At 45.4% G+C, this 21,081-nt stretch overlaps 1 pseudogene; it reads left to right on the forward strand.

Moving 5' to 3' along the window:
* Window positions 1-19,009, forward strand: part of LOC124037497 — a 213,724-nt pseudogene extending 194,715 nt beyond the window's left edge.
* The last annotated feature ends 2,072 nt before the right edge of the window (window positions 19,010-21,081 follow it).

Raw genomic sequence — 21,081 nt, forward strand, 5'->3', positions numbered from 1 at the left:
AGTAGATACCAAGCCCTGACCAGGTAGTTTACTACTATAGATAGTTTGGTAGATACCACGCCCTGACCAGGTAGTTTACTACTATAGATAGTTCAGTAGATACCAAGCCCTGACCAGGTAGTTCACTACTATAGATAGTTCAGTAGATACCAAGCTCTGACCAGGTAGTTTACTACTATAGATAGTTCAGTAGATACCAAGCCCTGACCAGGTAGTTCACTACTATAGATAGTTCAGTAGATACCAAGCCCTGACCAGGTAGTTCACTACTATAGATTGTTCAGTAGATACCAAGCCCTGACCAGGTAGTTTACTACTATAGATAGTTTGGTAGATACCAAGCTCTGACCAGGTAGTTTACTACTATAGATAGTTCAGTAGATACCCTGACCAGGTAGTTTACTACTATAGATAGTTCAGTAGATACCAAGCCCTGACCAGGTAGTTTACTACTATAGATAGTTCAGTAGATACCAAGCCCTGACCAGGTAGTTTACTACTATAGATAGTTTGGTGGATACCAAGCCCTGACCAGGTAGTTTACTACTATAGATAGTTCAGTAGATACCAAGCCCTGACCAGGTAGTTTACTACTATAGATAGTTCAGTAGATACCAAGCCCTGACCAGGTAGTTTACTACTATAGATAGTTCAGTAGATACCAAGCCCTGACCAGGTAGTTTACTACTATAGATAGTTCAGTAGATACCAAGCTCTGACCAGGTAGTTTACTACTATAGTTCAGTAGATACCAAGCCCTGACCAGATAGTTTGGTAGATACCAAGCCCTGACCAGGTAGTTTACTACTATAGATAGTTCAGTAGATACCAAGCTCTGACCAGGTAGTTTACTATTATAGATAGTTCAGTAGATACCAAGCTCTGACCAGGTAGTTTACTACTATAGTTCAGTAGATACCAAGCCCTGACCAGGTAGTTCACTACTATAGATAGTTCAGTAGATACCAAGCTCTGACCAGATAGTTTACTACTATAGTTCAGTAGATACCAAGCCCTGACCAGGTAGTTTACTACTATAGATAGTTCAGTAGATACCAAGCCCTGACCAGGTAGTTCACTACTATAGATAGTTCAGTAGATACCAAGCCCTGACCAGGTAGTTTACTACTATAGATAGTTCAGTAGATACCAAGCTCTGACCAGGTAGTTTACTACGATAGATAGTTCAGTAGATACCAAGCCCTGACCAGGTAGTTCACTACTATAGATAGTTCAGTAGATACCAAGCCCTGACCAGGTAGTTTACTACTATAGATAGTTCAGTAGATACCAAGCCCTGACCAGGTAGTTTACTACTATAGATAGTTTGGTAGATACCACCAGGTAGTTTACCTATAGATAGTTCAGTGATACCAGGACCAGGTTTTACTACTATAGATAGTTCAGTAGATACCAAGCCCTGACCAGGTAGTTTACTACTATAGATAGTTCAGTAGATACCAAGCCCTGACCAGGTAGTTTACTACTATAGATAGTTCAGTAGATACCAAGCCCTGACCAGGTAGTTTACTACTATAGATAGTTCAGTAGATACCAAGCCCTGACCAGGTAGTTTACTACTATAGATAGTTCAGTAGATACCAAGCCCTGACCAGGTAGTTTACTACTATAGATAGTTCAGTAGATACCAAGCCCTGACCAGGTAGTTTACTACTATAGATAGTTCAGTAGATACCAAGCCCTGACCAGGTAGTTTACTACTATAGATAGTTCAGTAGATACCAAGCCCTGACCAGGTAGTTTACTACTATAGATAGTTCAGTAGATACCAAGCCCTGACCAGGTAGTTTACTACTATAGTTCAGTAGATACCAAGCTCTGACCAGGTAGTTTACTACTATAGATAGTTCAGTAGATACCAAGCCCTGACCAGGTAGTTTACTACTATAGATAGTTCAGTAGATACCAAGCCCTGACCAGGTAGTTTACTACTATAGTTCAGTAGATACCAAGCTCTGACCAGGTAGTTTACTACTATAGATAGTTCAGTAGATACCAAGCCCTGACCAGGTAGTTTACTACTATAGATAGTTTAGTAGATACCAAGCTCTGATGTCTGTCTTGGATGTCTCTCTCCTGCAGATGTACAAGAAGGATCTGTACAGTCTGGAGGAACCAGTGAGAGTGAACCATGGCGGCATGAAGTCGTCTCTGAGCTACACCCAGCAGCCCTACCAGGACAAACAGCCATACCGCCAGTACGACCACCCGCCTTACGCCTTCTGTAGCGACAGGGGGGGCTACGCCGAACCAAAGCCTCACCAGGGGAACTTTGACTCTCACCTGCACTACGACAACCGTGTGCCTCAAAACTACGATGATGGTCGGTGGCCCCCCTACGACCAGCAGACCTCTTCTCCCCAGCCCCCGGGGTATCAGCCTGGCCCGGTCCACCAGCAGGGCTACCCTCCCAGGGGTACCACCCCCTATGAGGACGGCCCTGTCAGGGACTACAGCCCCCCCCAGCCCCGCTACGATGAGGCCCCGGCGGGGATGCAGGGCTACGACTGCAAGCCTCGTCACGGTAAACCTCCGGGGCCAATGCGGTATGATGAACCGTCTCTCCCGCCCTCGGCTGGCCCTTACGACGCCTGCTCTCCCTACGAGGCCGAGCCCCCCACGGCTACTGCCTCAGCTCTCCCCGCTCCCCGGAACCCCCCAAGCAGTATTACGGAGACTCTGCTCCTGGTCGGAGACCCTCCTATAACCCGGTTCCTCCCAGTCGGGGCGGTGGCCACAACCGTGAACCTCTAATGACCTCTGACCCACCCCTTCCCCCTCACAAACCTGAGCCCTTGGCCTCTCCGGGAGAGATGGGGGTAAACGCGGGGTCCAAACCCCTCCCTCCACTGCCCCGGGGGGAGGAGGAAAAGGACGACCCAGCCATGAAGCCCCAGTCGGTGCTCAACAGGGTCAAGATGTTTGAGAATAAGAGGTCAGTGTCTGTGGACCGGGCCAAGGAGGCTGGCGACTCCACCGTTATGAGGGTACGTCTCTTATACCACGACACGGCCAAACACCTAGAACGCATGCTTGTAATGGATGTCTGGGGGGTCTCAGCCTGGGGTACTAGTAGCCCTGGTAGTTATAATGGATGTCTGGGGGGTCTCAGCCTGGGGTACTAGTAGCCCTGGTAGTTATAATGGATATCTGGGGGTCTCAGCCTGGGGTACTAGTAGCCCTGGTAGTTATAATGGATATCTGGGGGTCTCAGCCTGGGGTACTAGTAGCCCTGGTAGTTATAATGGATGTCTGGGGGTCTCAGCCTGGGATACTAGTAGCCCTGGTAGTTATAATGGATGTCTGGGGGTCTCAGCCTGAGATACTAGTAGCCCTGGTAGTTATAATGGATATCTGGGGGTCTCAGCCTGGGATACTAGTAGCCCTGGTAGTTATAATGGATGTCTGGGGGTCTCAGTCTGGGGTACTAGGAGCCCTGGTAGTTATAATGGATGTGTGGGGGGTCTCAGCCTGGGATACTAGTAGCCCTGGTAGTTATAATGGATGTCTGGGGGGTCTCAGCCTGGGGGGTCTCAGCCTGGGGTACTAGTAGCCCTGGTAGTTATATGGATGTCTGGGGGGTCTCAGCCTGGGGGGTCTCAGCCTGGGATACTAGTAAGCCCTGGTAGTTATAATGAATGTCTGGGGGTACTTGTCCTATATATAACCGGTGTGAAATTGCTAGCTAGTTAGCGGTGCGCGCTAGTAGCGTTTCAATCTGTGACGTCACTCGCTCTGAGACATTGAAGTGGTTTCCCTTGCCCTGTCAGGGCTTTTGTGGAGCGATGGGTAACGAATCTTTGTGGGAGGCAATTGTTGATGTGTTCAGACGGTCCCTGGTTCAACTCCAGGTTGGGGGGCAAGGGGAGGAAGCAACACATCCAGAGGGGGGGGGGGGTGTTACTTGGAAAGAATATAAAGCAGGCCTACTGATCAGTGGCAAATGAGGATTGATCTGACAGAGTAACGTGTGATTGGGGCAACAAACCACTGATGAATGTGATTGGGATACCAGGATAACATGTGAGGTTGTGTAGTTGGTTCCCACTATAAGGCCAAGCTGTCAAGTCAAAATGGGATATATAGTACAAATGAAAGAATTTTTTTGTTTATTATCATCTTAATTGAATGTTGAGTTACGGGGCATAAATTTAGCACTGTGATTACAGTTTGAAGAAGATACATTGTAGAACCGAGCGATGCTTCTGACTGCAAATTGGCCTGATAGTGGACGACCTGGGTAGTCGTATGTTATTCTGTTTCAACCTGCCTGTGGTCTGTCTGGTGTTCCAGCCTGCGGACCTGCCCAGACCTATGACTGCACCTGGTCCTGTCCCCAAAGCCAACTCCCTCAGCAACCTGCAGCAGGAGAAACCTACTTACAGGTGTGTGTATATACACACACAGCACAGCGCTCCTCTCTGGTGCTCATAACACCAGGGTTATGGGTTCAACCCCCAGAAATGATCACATACTATCCTGGAAGTCATGTTGGATCAGACTTGTGGTATATATTAAATGTATATAAAGAGGTGGATGAAGGACAGTGGTGAGAAAATCCACATGGTCCATTTATCACTGTCAACCCCAGAGCTCCACCTAGTGGACATGTTAGACAGTGCAGCTACCAGGATGCATCAGGAAAACAGAACACTGAACATGGTGCTGTAATGTGAAGACCATCTTTCTCTCTCCTGTATTGATCAGTACAGTGACCTGTCTCTCTCTCCTGTATCGACCTGTCTCTCTCCTGTATTGATCGGTACAGTGACCTGTCTGTCTCTCCTGTATTGATCGGTACAGTGACCTGTCTCTCCTGTATTGATCGGCACAGTGACCTGTCTCTCCTGTATTGATCGGCACAGTGACCTGTCTCTCCTGTATTGATCAGTACAGTGACCTATCTGTGACCTGTCTGTCTCTCCTGTATTGATCGGTACAGTGACCGGTCTGTCTCTCCTGTATTGATCAGTACAGTGACCTGTCTCTCTCTCCTGTATTGATCAGCACAAAGACCTGTCTCTCCTGTATTGATCGGTACAGTGACCTGTCTCTCTCTCCTGTATTGATCAGCACAGTGACCTGTCTCTCCTGTATTGATCGGTACAGTGACCTGTCTCTCCTGTATTGATCGGTACAGTGACCTGTCTCTCCTGTATTGATCGGTACAGTGACCTGTCTCTCCTGTATTGATCAGTACAGTGACTCTCTCCTGTATTGATCGGTACAGTGACCTGTTTCTCCTGTATTGATCGGTACAGTGACCTGTTTCTCCTGTATTGATCGGCACAGTGACCTGTCTCTCCTGTATTGATCGGCACAGTGACCTCTCTCTCCTGTATTGATCGGCACAGTGACCTGTCTCTCCTGTATTGATCGGCACAGTGACCTGTCTCTCCTGTATTGATCGGCACAGTGACCTCTCTCTCCTGTATTGATCGGCACAGTGACCTCTCTCTCCTGTATTGATCGGCACAGTGACCTGTCTCTCCTGTATTGATCGGCACAGTGACCTGTCTCTCCTGTATTGATCGGCACAGTGACCTGTCTCTCCTGTATTGATCGGCACAGTGACCTGTCTCTCCCTGTATTGATGACCCGTCTTCTCCTGTACAGTGACCCGTCTCTCCTGTATTGATCGGCACAGTGACCCGTCTCTCCTGTATTGATCGGCACAGTGACCTGTCTCTCCTGTATTGATCGGCACAGTGACCTGACCTGTCTCTCCTGTATTGATCGGCACAGTGACCTCTCTCCTCCAGTGACCTATTGATCGGCACAGTCTCTCCTGTATTGATCTGACTCCTGTATTGATCGGCACAGTGACCTGTCTCTCCTGTATTGATCGGCACAGTGACCTGTCTCTCCTGTATTGATCGGTACAGTGACCTATCTGTGACCTGTCTGTCTCTCCTGTATTGATCGGCACAGTGACCTGTCTCTCCTGTATTGATCGGCACAGTGACCTGTTTCTCCTGTATTGATCGGCACAGTGACCTGTCTCTCCTGTATTGATCGGCACAGTGACCTGTCTCTCCTGTATTGATCGGCACAGTGACCTGTCTCTCCTGTATTGATCGGCACAGTGACCTGTCACTCCTGTATTGATCGGCACAGTGACCTCTCTCTCCTGTATTGATCACAGTGACCTGTCAGTGACCTGACCTCTCTCCTGTATTGATCGGCACAGTGACCTGTCTCTCCTGTATTGATCGGCACAGTGACCTGTCTCTCCTGTATTGATCGGCACAGTGACCTGTCTCTCCTGTATTGATCGGCACAGTGACCTCTCTCTCTCTTCCTCTTGTGTTTATCCATGTTTGTACTCTTGCTATTACTGTGTGGATCTGTGCTGTCTGTCTGTCTGTCTGTCTGTCTGTCTGTCTGTCTGTCTGTCTGTCTGTCTGTCTGTCTGTCTGTCTGTCTGTCTGTCTGTCTGTCTGTCTGTCTGTCTGTCTGTCTGTCTGTCTGTCTGTCTGTCTGTCTGTCTGTCTGTCTGTCTGTCTGTCTGTCTGTCTGTCTGTCTGTCTGTCTGTCTGTCTGTCTGTCTGTCTGTCTGTCTGTCTGTCTGTCTGTCTGTCTGTCTGTCTGTCTGTCTGTCTGTCTGTCTGTCTGTCTGTCTGTCTGTCTGTCTGTCTGTCTGTCTGTCTGTCTGTCTGTCTGTCTGTCTGTCTGTCTGTCTGTCTGTCTGTCTGTCTGTCTGTCTGTCTGTCTGTCTGTCTGTCTGTCTGTCTGTCTGTCTGTCTGTCTGTCTGTCTGTCTGTCTGTCTGTCTGTCTGTCTGTCTGTCTGTCTGTCTGTCTGTCTGTCTGTCTGTCGCTTGCTCTACTTTCTCCTGTGTGGATCTGTTGAGCTCTCTACCTGGTTATCCTGTCTCTCCCTCTACTCTGTGGAATGGATTTGTAAGTGTATCAGGGTTGGGGTCAATTCCATTTCAAGTTTGTTTTTTTTTTATTGCAAATTGGAATTTGGTTTACTTTCTGAATTGACTGAAATTGAAATGTAATTGACCCCAACGTTTATCTGTGCTGCTCTCTGACTGTCCCTCGCTCCCTCCATCTCCCCCACAGAGCCCCCGAGCCCCAGAATGCCCCTGGGTCTAAGCCCTTGGATGACGTGGCCCACTCCTCCAACCATTACGATGCTGACGAGGATGAGGAGTACTACAGGAAGCAGCTGTCCTACTTTGACCGCCGCAGCTTCGACAGCAAGACCATGAACCCCACCCCCGGGATCAACCGCTTCCCACCACAGACCCAGCTAGCTTACCCTTACAACAGGTAAACTACCCATAACCCCTACAACAGGTACACTACACTACCCATAACCCTTACAACAGGTAAACTACCCATAACCCTTACAACAGGTACACTACACTACCCATAACCCCTACAACAGGTAACCTACACTACCCATAACCCTTACAACAGGTACACTACACTACCCATAACCCCTACAACAGGTACACTACACTACCCATAACCCTTACAACAGGTACACTACACTACCCATAACCCCTACAACAGGTACACTACACTACCCATAACCCCTACAACAGGTACACTACACTACCCATAACCCTTACAACAGGTACACTACACTACCCATAACCCCTACAACAGGTACACTACACTACCCATAACCCCTACCACAGGTACACTACACTACCCATAACCCTTAAACAGGTACACTACACTACCCATAACCCTTACAACAGGTAAACTACCCATAACCCCTACAACAGGTAAACTACCCATAACCCCTACAACAGGTAAACTACCCATAACCCCTACAACAGGTACACTACACTACCCATAACCCCTACAACAGGTACACTACACCACTCATTACCCCTACAACAGGTATACTACACTACCCATAACTCCTACAACAGGTAAACTACCCATAACCCCTACAACAGGTACACTACACTACCCATAACTCCTACAACAGGTAAACTACCCATAACCCCTACAACAGGTAAACTACCCATAACCCCTACAACAGGTACACTACACTACCCATAACCCCTACAACAGGTACACTAACCTACCCATAACCCCTACAACAGGTACACTACACTACCCATAACCCCTACAACAGGTAAACTACACTACCCATAACCCCTACAACACGACCCAGCCCCAAGGCACATGTGTACTGTAGATCTGAGAGGGGAAGTACAATCAATATGGTCAGAGATCAGGCTGACTGTCAGCATTTTGAGGGGATCATGTCCTGAGGCAGAACTGCTAATCTTCATCGCATAATGAGTTATTGGAGAATCAAGGTGACACTGATTAGTAGATTAAATGATTTTTCACAATTCCACTGCAATGATCTTAAACACCTTCTGTCGTATCTGTGTTTTAGGGCGGAGTCTGTGGAGAAGGTGAGTCCGGTAGAGAAGGGGTACGAGCCCCTCCCCCAGATCAGTCCTGTCTCCCAGTACGGACCCCCCAGCCCTGCCGTACCACCCAACAGCCTGCCCAAACTCACCACCAATGATGGTATCGAAACATGATAATGTCATGTAGCCTTTTTAATCCTGCAATGTACTGACAATTCACTTGTGATTTTCTGGTGGCTACTAAAAGCATCTCTACCATGTAATAGTGTGGTAGACTTGTGGCTGTATAGACGTGTAAAGGCTGAATCTAGGCTGTATCACGGTGGTCACATCCCTTCCCCTCTCTCTCTAGTGAACTCACATCCCTCTCTCTAGTGAACTCACATCCCTCTCTCTCTCTAGTGAACTCACGTCCCTCTCTCTCTCTAGTGAACTCACATCCCTCTCTCTCTAGTGAACTCACATCCCTCTCTCTAGTGAACTCACATCCCTCTCTCTCTAGTGAACTCACATCCCTCTCTCTAGTGAACTCACATCCATTCCCCTCTCTCTCTAGTGAACTCACATCCCTTCCCATCTCTAGTGAACTCACATCCCTTCCCCTCTCTCTAGTGAACTCACATCCCTCTCTCTCTCTCTAGTGAACTCACATCCCTCTCTCTCTCTCTAGTGAACTCACATCCCTCTCTCTCTCTCTAGTGAACTCACATCCCTCTCTCTAGTGAACTCACATCCCTCTCTCTCTAGTGAACTCACATCCCTCTCTCTCTAGTGAACTCACATCCCTCTCTCTCTAGTGAACTCACATTCCTTCCCCTCTCTCTCTAGTGAACTCACAGCCTGACAATCTCCTCAGCGCCTCTCCCAAACACGATCTCTCCGGCCTTCGCCCCTCTACCCTCCAGGATCTCCCCTCCCAGCCCTACCTGGCCCAGAGGTCCCCAGTGGGGGTCAACGGCACCGACGCACCCCCCAAAACCCCTGGAACCACCCCCACCCCACAAAGCTACAACCGATATGTCCCTAAGCCTTACACCTCCTCGGCCCGGCCCTTCGAGAGGAAGTTTGAGAGCCCCAAGTTCAACCACAACCTCCTCCCCAACGACCTCCTGATCAGTAGCAGCAACCCCAAACCCAGTGTGGTCAACAACAACAGCAGGACCAAGCCGCCGCTGTCTCCTCAGGCCCTGGACCACGACAGTGGCCTGGACACGTTCACGCGCACCATGGACAACAGGGTGCCCAAGTACCAGCAGCACAACAACTTAGTCAACAATGCTGTTCCCAAGGCCATACCTGTCAGGTAAGGATATGGAGGGGCTCAAACCCTGGTCAGGTGACTGTTAACGGTTATCCCAAGAGTTCCTGAACCTCTTGACAAGGTGTTTGGCAAGGTTGTTCCAATATGGTCATTTATCAGATACCTCGTTGTTATGCCTGTAGCCCCAGCCTCCCGCCACCTACAGTACTCATTAATTCACTGGAACATCCGCAACATCATACAGGCACTGGCCATATTTACTGATGTACTAAATCATGGTTCTGAGTTCTGACCTTGTCGTGACCTCTGTGTCTGTTACTCTGCTTCTGTGGTGGAGGACTCCTTTAGCTCCGCCTAAAGCTCTGCCTTTAGCTCCGCCTCTCTTCACCATACACCAAAACACTCATTACCTGTCTTGAACTTCATATATACAATATACATCTGAGGAAGCATGTTTATGACCTTGTAGGGTTATGTAGAGGCCTGGTTATGTAGCAGGGTTATGTAGGGACCTGGTTATGTAGCAGGGTTATGTAAGGACCTGGTTATGTTGCAGGGTTATGTAGGGACCTGGTTATGTAGGGATGTGGTTATGTAGCAGGGTTATGTAGGGGCCTGGTTATGTAGGGGCCTGGTTATGTAGCAGGGTTATGTAGGGACCTGGTTATGTAGAGGCCTGGGTATGTAGCAGGGTTATGTAGGGACCTGGATATGTAGCAGGGTTATGTAGGGACCTGGTTATGTAGCAGGGTTATGTAGGGACCTGGTTATGTAGCAGGGTTATGTTGTGGCCTGGTTATGTAGCAGGGTTATGTAGGGACCTGGTTATGTAGAGGCCTGGTTATGTAGCAGGGTTATGTAGGGACCTGGTTATGTAGGGGCCTGGTTATGTAGCAGGGTTATGTAAGGACCTGGTTATGTTGCAGGGTTATGTAGGGACCTGGTTATGTAGGGATGTGGTTATGTAGCAGGGTTATGTAGGGGCCTGGTTATGTAGGGGCCTGGTTATGTAGCAGGGTTATGTAGGGACCTGGATATGTAGCAGGGTTATGTAGGGACCTGGTTATGTAGCAGGGTTATGTAGGGACCTGGTTATGTAGCAGGGTTATGTTGTGGCCTGGTTATGTAGCAGGGTTATGTAGGGACCTGTTTATGTAGCAGGGTTATGTAGAGGCCTGGTTATGTAGCAGGGTTATGTAGGGACCTGGTTATGTAGCAGGGTTATGTTGTGGCCTGGTTATGTAGCAGGGTTATGTAGCAGGGTTATGTAGGGACGTGGTAATGTAGTAGGGTTATGTAGGGACCTGGTTATGTAGGGACCTGGTTATGTTGCAGGTTTATGTAGGGACCTGGTTATGTAGCAGGTTTATGTAGGGGCCTGGTTGTGTAGCAGGGTTATGTAGGGACCTGGTTATGTAGCAGGGTTATGTAGGGACCTGGTTATGTAGCAGAGTTATGTAGGGACCTGGTTATGTAGCAGGGTTATGTAGGGACCTGGTTATGTAGCAGGTTTATGTAGGGGCCTGGTTATGTAGGGATGTGGTTATGTAGCAGGGTTATGTAGGGGCCTGGTTATGTAGGGATGTGGTTATGTAGCAGGGTTATGTAGGGGCCTGGTTATGTTGCAGGGTTATGTAGGGGCCTGGTTATGTTGCAGGGTTATGTAGCAGAGTTATGTAGGGACCTGGTTATGTTGCAGGGTTATGTAGCGACCTGGTTATGTTGCAGAGTTATGTAGGGACCTGGTTATGTAGCAGGGTTATGTAGGGACCTGGTTATGTAACAGGGTTATGTAGGGACCTGGTTATGTTGGGACCTGGTTATGTAGCAGGGTTATGTAGGGGCCTGGTTATGTAGGGACCTGGTTATGTAGCAGGGTTATGTAGGGACCTGGTTATGTAGCCTGCTGTTGGCATGACTCACTGTTCAGCCTCTACCTTCTCCCCCTTCTAGATCAGCCCCTCCCCCCTTCACATCTCTACCCCAGTGTTCCTTACAGTATAGATAGTAACTACCTCACTCTACCCCAGTGTTCTATACAGTATAGATAGTAACTACCTCTCTCTACCCCAGTGTTCCTTACAGTATAGATAGTAACTAGTGTTCTATACAGTATAGATAGTAACTACCTCTCTCTACCCCAGTGTTCTATACAGTATAGATAGTAACTACCTCTCTCTACCCCAGTGTTCTATACAGTATAGATAGTAACTACCTCTCTCTACCCCAGTGTTCTATACAGTATAGATAGTAACTACCTCTCTCTACCCCAGTGTTCTATACAGTATAGATAGTAACTACCTCTCTCTACCCCAGTGTTCCTTACAGTATAGATAGTAGCTACCTCTCTCTACCCCAGTGTTCCTTACAGTATAGATAGTAACTAACAGTCACAACTCTCTCTCCTCTCTACCCCAGTGTTCTGGAGGATGACGGGGAGGATGAAGGTCACACAGTGGTGGCCACGGCCCGGGGGATCTTCAACTGTAACGGCGGGGTGCTGAGCTCCATCGAGACCGGAGTCAGCATCATCATCCCCCAGGGAGCCATCCCCGACAGCATAGAACAGGAGATCTATTTCAAGGTCTGTCGGGACAACAGCATCCTGCCCCCCCTGGACAAGGAGAAAGGTATGTGTCTAGTGTTTTCTTAATCACAATGCCCACTGGATAATACATCTTACTCTTGTTGCTCTAGCAGAAGTGCTGCCAACTCAGGACCCTGGAGACAAGGGTTCGATCCCCTTGGTCCATCTCGATCTTCCATCCCTTTCTACTGTCTTCCCCCTTTTCTCAAGATCTGTCTTATCTTAAATATGAAAGGAGAGCAGAATTCCATTCTCCTAAAGACAAACTAGAAAATATATCATTCTTGCCTCTGTCTATTCCATCCAGGAGAGACCCTGCTCAGCCCTCTGGTGATGTGTGGGCCTCACGGTCTTCAGTTCCTGAAGCCGGTGGAACTGCGTCTACCTCACTGTGCGTCTATGACCCCAGATGGTTGGTCTTTTGCTCTAAAATCCTCCGACTCCTCGTCGGGTACGCTGTCCTCTATCTGTCCTTTTGGGGGTTGGGTCGGGGCTTCAAATGGCTTGTGTGATTGGTTGGGGGTTGGGTCGGGGCTTCGGGTGGCCTGTGTGATTGGTTGGGGGTTGAGTCGGGCTTCAAATGGCTTGTGTGATTGGTTGGGGGTTGGGTCGGGGATTCGGGTGGCCTGTGTGATTGGTTGGTGTTGTGATTGAGGAGGGGTCACCATAGAGTTGGAAAAGAGTACATTTGATAAGGGACGGGCTGTGATTCCAACTCTATGGGTGTCGCTGGGGAGCGAATTTCCAGTCAGGTAAATGGAAATTCCAAGTCAATATATATATTTATATATTTTTTTTAATGATTTCTCAATAAACCCGAGAATGAGAAGCTTTTTAATTCCAATATCTAAAAAAAAAAAAAATATTGAAATGGATTTGACCCCAACCCTGCAAAAGAGAGATCTGGCTTGTTCATCATCTTTATCACTCTTTTGAATAATCATCTACTGGTTTCCATTTTCTAGTCACAACATTGGATTTTGTAACAATCTGAACATTTGTATCACCTAATTAGTTATTTCCCACAGTAGTTACAATGTGAGGATTATGAATATAGCCTGTGTTGTTGTTGCACCTAACATACACTACCATTCAGAAATTTGGGGTCACTTAGAAATGTCCTTGTTTTCCATGAAATTAGTTGCAAAATGAATCAGAAATATAGTCAAAATGTTGACAAGGTTATAAATAATGATTTTTAATTGAAATAATAATTGTGTCCTTCAAACTTTGCTTTTGTCAAAGAATCCTCCATTTGCAGCAATTACAGTCTTGCAGACCTTTGGCATTCTAGTTGTCAATTTGTTGAGGTAATCTAAAGAGATTTCACCCCATGCTTCCTGAAGCTCATCCCACAAGTTGGATTGTCTTGATGGGCACTTCATACGGTCAAGCTGCTCCCACAACAGCTCAATAGGGTTGAGATCTGGTGACTGTGCTGTCCACTCCATTATAGACAGAATACCAGCTGACTGCTTCTTCCCTAAATAGTTATTGCATAGTGTCGTGGAGAATTATCTCAGAAATATAATACTCTAACAAGAACTTGTGAAATCAATATAGACTTTAATACAAACGTAACTCCATGGAAGGACTCTCTCACAAACATAACAGAGCCGAGCCCCTCCATGGAAGGACCCTCTCACAAACATAACAGAGCCGAGCCCCTCCATGGAAGGACTCTCACAAACATAACAGAGCCGAGCCCCTCCATGGAAGGACCCTCTCACAAACATAACAGAGCCGAGCCCCTCCATGGAAGGACCCCTCCAAACATGGAATGGAAGGACCCTCTCACAAACATAACAGAGCCGAGCCCCTCCATGGAAGGACCCTCTCACAAACATAACAGAGCCGAGCCCCTCCATGGAAGGACCCTCTCACAAACATAACAGAGCCGAGCCCCTCCATGGAAGGACCCTCTCACAAACATAACAGAGCCAAGCCCCTCCATGGAAGGACCCTCTCACAAACGTAACAGAGCCGAGCCCCTCCATGGAAGGACCCTCTCACAAACATAACAGAGCCGAGCCCCTCCATGGAAGGACCCTCTCACAAACATAACAGAGCCGAGCCCCTCCATGGAAGGACCCTCTCACAAACATAACAGAGCCGAGCCCCTCCATGGAAGGACCCTCTCACAAACATAACAGAGCCGAGCCCCTCCATGGAAGGACCCTCTCACAAACATAACAGAGCCAAGCCCCTCCATGGAAGGACCCTCTCACAAACATAACAGAGCCAAGCCCCTCCATGGAAGGACCCTCTCACAAACGTAACAGAGCCGAGCCCCTCCATGGAAGGACCCTCTCACAAACATAACAGAGCCGAGCCCCTCCATGGAAGGACCCTCTCACAAACGTAACAGAGCTGAGCCCCTCCATGGAAGGAGCCTCTCACAAACATAACAGAGCTGAGCCCCTCCATGGAAGGAGCCTCTCACAAACATAACAGAGCTGAGCCCCTCCATGGAAGGACTCTCTCACAAACATAACAGAGCCGAGCCCCTCCATGGAAGGAGCCTCTCACAAACATAACAGAGCTGAGCCCCTCCATGGAAGGACCCTCTCACAAACATAACAGGGCCGAGCCCCTCCATGGAAAGAGACTTAACTTCTCATATTACAGAGTCCTGCCTCTAGGATTCTGTCTGTATAACGTATAGAGCCCCCCCCTCCCCCTCCCCCTCCCTCTATATGAAAATAGCTTCCCTTGACCTTTCTCCATTATTTTTATTTTCATCTCAGAGCTTGTTCACGCCCACTAACGCTCCTATCTGCTTTTGGTTAGGTTATCATGATGGTAGAACTCCTTTCACATTCTAAAAACAATGCATGCATTGCATGCTTATGTTTCACGTGTTAGCCATCAGTTATCTTGCTTCCATCCTGCTGACCAATAGTGCGTCCAGCTGTCATAAATGTATGTATGGCCTGTTCCCTTTCAGAAATAGAGTATAGCCTGGGTGTCATCTTCTCTTAATGTGTATGTCCTTGCTTCTTCAGCCTGGCAACTAGACCTATTTATATTTCATGCTTAGCTCTCCTTTAACGCTTAGCTCCCACAATAGTTTGGAGCTGTGCTTTGGGTCATTGTCCTGTTGTAGGAGGAAATTGGCTCCAATTAAGCGCCGTCCACAGGGTATGGCATGGCGTTGGAAAATGGAGTGATAGCCTTCCTTCATCAAGATCCATTTTACCCTGAACAAATCTCCCACTTTAGCACCCCCAGACCATCACATTGCCTCCATGCTTCACAGATGGCATCAAGCACTCCTCCAGCATATTTTCATTTTTTCTGCGTCTCATGAATTCCTTCTTTGTGATCCAAACTCCTCAAACTTAGATTTCTCTGTACATAACACTTCTTTCAAATCTTCCTCTGTCCAGTGTCTGTTATTTTGCCCATCTTAATCTTTTCTTTTTATTGGCCAGTCTGAGATAAGACTTTTTCTTTGCAACTCTGCCTAGAAGGCCAGCATCCCGCAGTGGCCTCATCACTGTTGACGTTGAGACTGGTATTTTTACATACTACTTAATGAAGCTGCCAGTTTAGGACTTGTGAGGTGTCTGTTTCTCAAACTAGACACTTGAATGTTCTTGTTCAGTTGTGCACCGGGGCCTCCCACTCCTCTTTCTATTCTGGTTAGAGCCAGTTTGTGCTGTTCTGTGAAGGGAGTAGTACACAGCGTTGTAAGAGATCTTCAGTTTCTTGGCAATTTCTCGCATGGAATATCCTTCATTTCTCAGAACAAGAATAGACTGACAAGTTTCAGAAGAAAGTTATTTGTTTCTGGCCATTTTGAGCCTGTAATCGAACCTACAAATTCTGATGCTCCAGATTCTCAACTAGTCTAAAGAAGGACAGTTTTATTGCTTCTTTGTTAGCACAGCTGAAAACTGTTATGCTGATTAATTGCAAAAGGGTTTTCTAATGATCTATTAGCCTTTTAAAATGATAAACTTGGATTAGCTAACACAACGTGCCATTGGAACACAGGAGTGATGGTTGCTGATAATGGGCCTCTGTAAGCCTATGTCGATATTCTACTTTTTTTAAATCTACAGTTTCCAGCTACAATAGTCATTTACAACATTAACAATGTCTACACTGTGCTTCTGATTCATTTCACGCTATTTTAATGGCAAAAAATGGCATTCCTCACACACAATATTACATGATGATTTTTTTGTGTCAGTTCTCGTCAGCGTATGCTGTTATTTACTGCCTTAAACAAATGGAAAGAACAGCACAATAAGACAGACAACCAACCAACCCGACCGACTGGCCATTAACTGTGTTCCTGTTTCTCTAATTCCTTCAGGTGACTCCAAGACATGGCAGAACAAGTCTCTCCCAGGAGACCCCAACTACCTGGTGGGAGCCAACTGTGTGTCTGTGCTCATTGACCACTTCTGAACATAGAGGGAGACAGCTGGCCTGTTACTGAATGTGTTAGATCAGGGGGCAGCCACAGACTGAAACATTGCCCTCCTCTCCTGCTGCTGTCCTCCTCCCAGGCAGCAGGGGGCAGCACTGCTTGACTTGATGAAGCACGAACTTGATTCTTGAATATTGAACATTGATGCATCGTTTACTGCACCCCCTCACCCACCCACAAAAAAAAACTCAGCAAGGTAGGAGGCCCATTGAAGTGGGAGGAGTCTCAACGCAGCATCCTATCCCAGTGCTGTGCCACCCCCCTTTTTTTGGTGCTTTAACTAAAGGCTTGCAAAAAATAAAAACTTTAAAAAACTAAAATATAATATATTTAAAAAATTGAGCTGTTGTTGGAATGCATGAACAGACTGACTGAAGAATGATCTCATTTTGAAATTCTTTGCCTTTGTTTTTTTTTCTTCTTTTAAACAAAGTCTGAGCAAATTACAAGAAAAATAACATTTTTGAAAAAAATTCTAGATAAGGAGAATTCTTGAAAGAAAAAAAATCATTTGAATAATTGCAACGAAAATTTTCCAATTTAATGTATGCACTCACAAACAGAAAAGACAATATATGCAAAAAAAAACATATTTGTTTGTGAGGTTGTCTGTGGTCATGCGTTTCTCTCTTGAAGGATAGCTAAGGACTTGCAGATGATCTCATCTCAACAAGGGTTGTGAAGGAAGATTGGAGATGAAGTACTGTAGGCATCGTTTATGAAGGTATAAGACTGAAGGTAAAGTATTGGCATTGGATGCCCCCCTGTTTCGTTGGTCAAATGGACTTTCTCTCTCCATGTTTAGAAGAAGTGAATCTTTTGTAGTTATGTTTTACAGTAGATAAATGTAACTGACTTGATTTGACAAACTCCTGCAGCGGTCTACATCTCTATGCATGTGCTATGACTCAGGTCCAGAAGCCTGCTTACTACTAAGTTCAAACACATTAAAAGTCCCATCTTACACTGCAAGCAGTGCCTTATCTGCATAGTAACTTCTTTTTTTTCAGTATAAAGACTTACTTAAAAACAGATTTTTAAGTTGTAGTGATTGATCAATTATGGAAGTAAAAATGAAAATAAAAAAGCATTTATTTCTCTGCATTTTTCAACCCATTATATCAGTGAACTTGGATTTAGCATACAATAATATTTGAGGCTGATGAAGCAGTAATGCTTTTCTTTTCCTGCTATGCATATTGAAGTTTGAGAAAATACTACAAACAAAGACATGTTTAAATTGTGGCTGTACATAATGCTAGCAAATGGCCTTGGTTCGCTGTAAATTAACTTTTCTACATTTGTTATTTTGTATAAAAGTTTTTTTTATTTTTATGTTTCTTAAAAAAAAAAAGAGCGAAAGTGATGATTTAATTGGTTGTGTTTGTATTCTGGTTATACATGCCTACCGTGAGCCTTGGAACTGACCTACAGTAAGCAGTAATAAAATCCAATTTTTCTACCATCATACATACCCCCACACAACACTACTACTTAAAAGGAATTTCTAACAATCAGAAATAACTTCTTTTTTTTTCTTCTTATTTACAAAAAAAAAAAAAAGAGAAAAAGTGCTTGGTTTAAATAATTTTAAAAGATCTGTACTTGAGGGGACCTGCTTTAAGGAGCGGTCCCGTCCTCTATTTATGATGCTGGAACCTACATTCTATTGAAATGTATTTTTGTACTAATAGACTATTTATTATGGCACATCCGTATTAGTTAATTTTGATATGATGATATAACACACTAGTTTTCTTTTTCCTGTGTGGCTGACATGATTTATTTTAGTTTTATTTACGTTAAATGTTTAGTTCTTTGCAACAGATTTCTAAGTATAACACTGTATTAATACATAAAATAAATAATATAAAATAAAATAATTTTTAAAAGTAGTGCTTGGTTTTGAGACTTCAATCGTGAGAAGAGAGTACATTATTGAGTAGGATGTGTATAGTACACACTGATCTGACTGTAGGTGTGTCTCGCTTAACAGATTTAGTGTGTAGATTTTTTTTCAGCTTGCTAATCTTTGGATGCAAATGCATGTCTAGAGATCCATTTACAGTAATACGATATTTCAAACATCGACAATTCATGGTACAATTCCTTTTCGGTCTCCAAGCCTTTTACTCGTGGCTTCAAGTGTCTCATATGGTGAATGAATGATGTACAAAGGTTACAGGTTGTCTGTCTGGTGTCTTTTCACCAATCAATGATCTCATCAGGGTCCAAAAAGGGGATAAACTAAAATACTGAGCAAAAAATATAAACGCAACATGTAAAAAAAAAAAAATTTAAAATGTTGGTCCTATGTTTTTCATGAGCTGAAATAAAAAATTCCAGAAAATGTTTCATATGCACTAAGAGTTTATTTCTCTCACATTTGTTTACATCCGTGTTAGTGAGCGTTTCGCCTTTTGCTAAAAATAATCCAGCCACCTGACAGGTGTGGCATTTCAAGAAGCTGATTAAACATGATTATTACACAAATGCACCTTGTGCTGGGGAAAATAAGGCTACTGTAAAATGTGCATTTTAGTCACAATGCCAGACGTCTCAAGTTTTGAAGGAGTGCAATTGGGATGATGACTGCAGGAATGTCCACCAGAGCATGTAATGTTCATTTTAAGGGAATTTGGCAGTACGTCCAACCTGCCTCACAACCGCAGACCACCTGTATGGCATTGTGTGGGTGAGCGGTTTGCTGATGTCAACGTTGTGAACAGAGTGCCCCGTGGTGGAGGTGGGGTTATGGTACGGACAGGCATAAGCTACAGACAACTGACACAATTGCATTTTATCAATGCACAAAAATACCATTACGAAATCCTGAGGCCCATTGTGAGGTATCTGTATTCCCAGTCATGTGACATACATAGATTAGGACCTAATCAGTTTATTTCAGTAAAACTGTAACCTAAAGCGGCTACAGCCTCAGTGTTCACAGTAAACGCACACTGGAAGTTGCACAATGTTCAAATTTGCGCTCAGCAGACCTGAAATGGCAGAATTTTTTTGAGGGAACATTGATTACAGTTCATATGAGGAAATAAGTCAATTGAAATAAACTGATTACGGCTCGCTGAAGAGTTACAGATTGTGCAATATTCACTTAAAGGTCATTCGAGATTGCGGCGATTTATGGAGCGTTTACCATGAATGCAGTCTCTGCTAACACAGTGTCATGACGTTGGCCTGGGGGTAGGTTTATGACAGTCAAATACCTCTTCCCCCCTTTTTCCTCTCTCTACCCTACTGATGTTATATTTGCAAACACCTTGGTAAACAGAGATTCTGGGAACATCAGAAGGTGGGGGGAAATGAACTATATTCTGGTAATCCGACCAAATGAACATATGTGGTGGTACTTAATGAATAGGTTGTCATCTGAGACATTCTCAACAGTGGAAAGTCTACACATCAGTGTTATCGATTCACATGGAATTGTACAATTTAAATGTTTGAATATGAAATTATTCATGATGGGATGTGAGAATTGGGTTTTTATAAGGTTAGGGCTCTGCTCATTCAGTGGCCCGCCCCTGTGAAGGGACATGGGCTATAAAACTTTTCAAACACGCCCTCCCTTTTCCTATATATAGCCTGTTCCGAGGATGTGGGGACGACGGTCCGATGTCAGTATGGTTCAGATAATAACTACAGAACGAAGCCAACATCAGCGTGAGCTTTGGTTGCGAATGGTATGAACTTTGAACTCTTATTTGAAGCCTTTGAGTTTTTTAAATTTTATTTAACCAGGCAAGTCAGTTAAGAACATATTCTTATTTTCAATGACGGCCTGGGAACAGTGGGTTAACTGCCTGTTCAGGGGCAGAACGACAGATTTGTACCTTGTCAGCTCGGGGGTTTGAACTCACAACCTTCCGGTTACTAGTCCAACGCTCTAACCACTAGGCTACGCTGCCGCTGAAAACGCAGGTTAAGAAAGGAACTTAGTATCCTGTCACCCACACAACAACGTTACTATAACGTATCCAATTTACAGAGACATTCTTCAAAGGACTAGGTTCGGCAACACGGCCTTCCATCTACCACCAACCTACCGAAGCGCAGCTCAGAGTAAATGTTTATTGCATTTTCCTTTTCCAAATGGGTGGTAATTTAGAATGCATAAGATACTGTCTTTACGATAGCACAGCTTCGCCTTTGTTCCTCAGTCTTCCCGCTCTTTCACTCAAACCCAGTCCCTTTTCTTTTGTGTAACTAGCTGTCATATCTGTTCCGCCCGCTAGGGACGTTTTCCTTTATGACAATTTCTAATCAAGTTATGATTAATTATGTGTATATGTAATTCTGTGTGATTAGTTAGGTATTTAGTAAATAAATAATTAAACCCAATTTTGTATTGCTGATTCAACTTGTTAGCCAGGGTTCGTGAAGATAGCCAAGAATTTACAA

Source organism: Oncorhynchus gorbuscha, linkage group LG06 (genome assembly GCF_021184085.1).
Source record: "Oncorhynchus gorbuscha isolate QuinsamMale2020 ecotype Even-year linkage group LG06, OgorEven_v1.0, whole genome shotgun sequence".
NCBI lineage: Eukaryota > Metazoa > Chordata > Actinopteri > Salmoniformes > Salmonidae > Oncorhynchus > Oncorhynchus gorbuscha.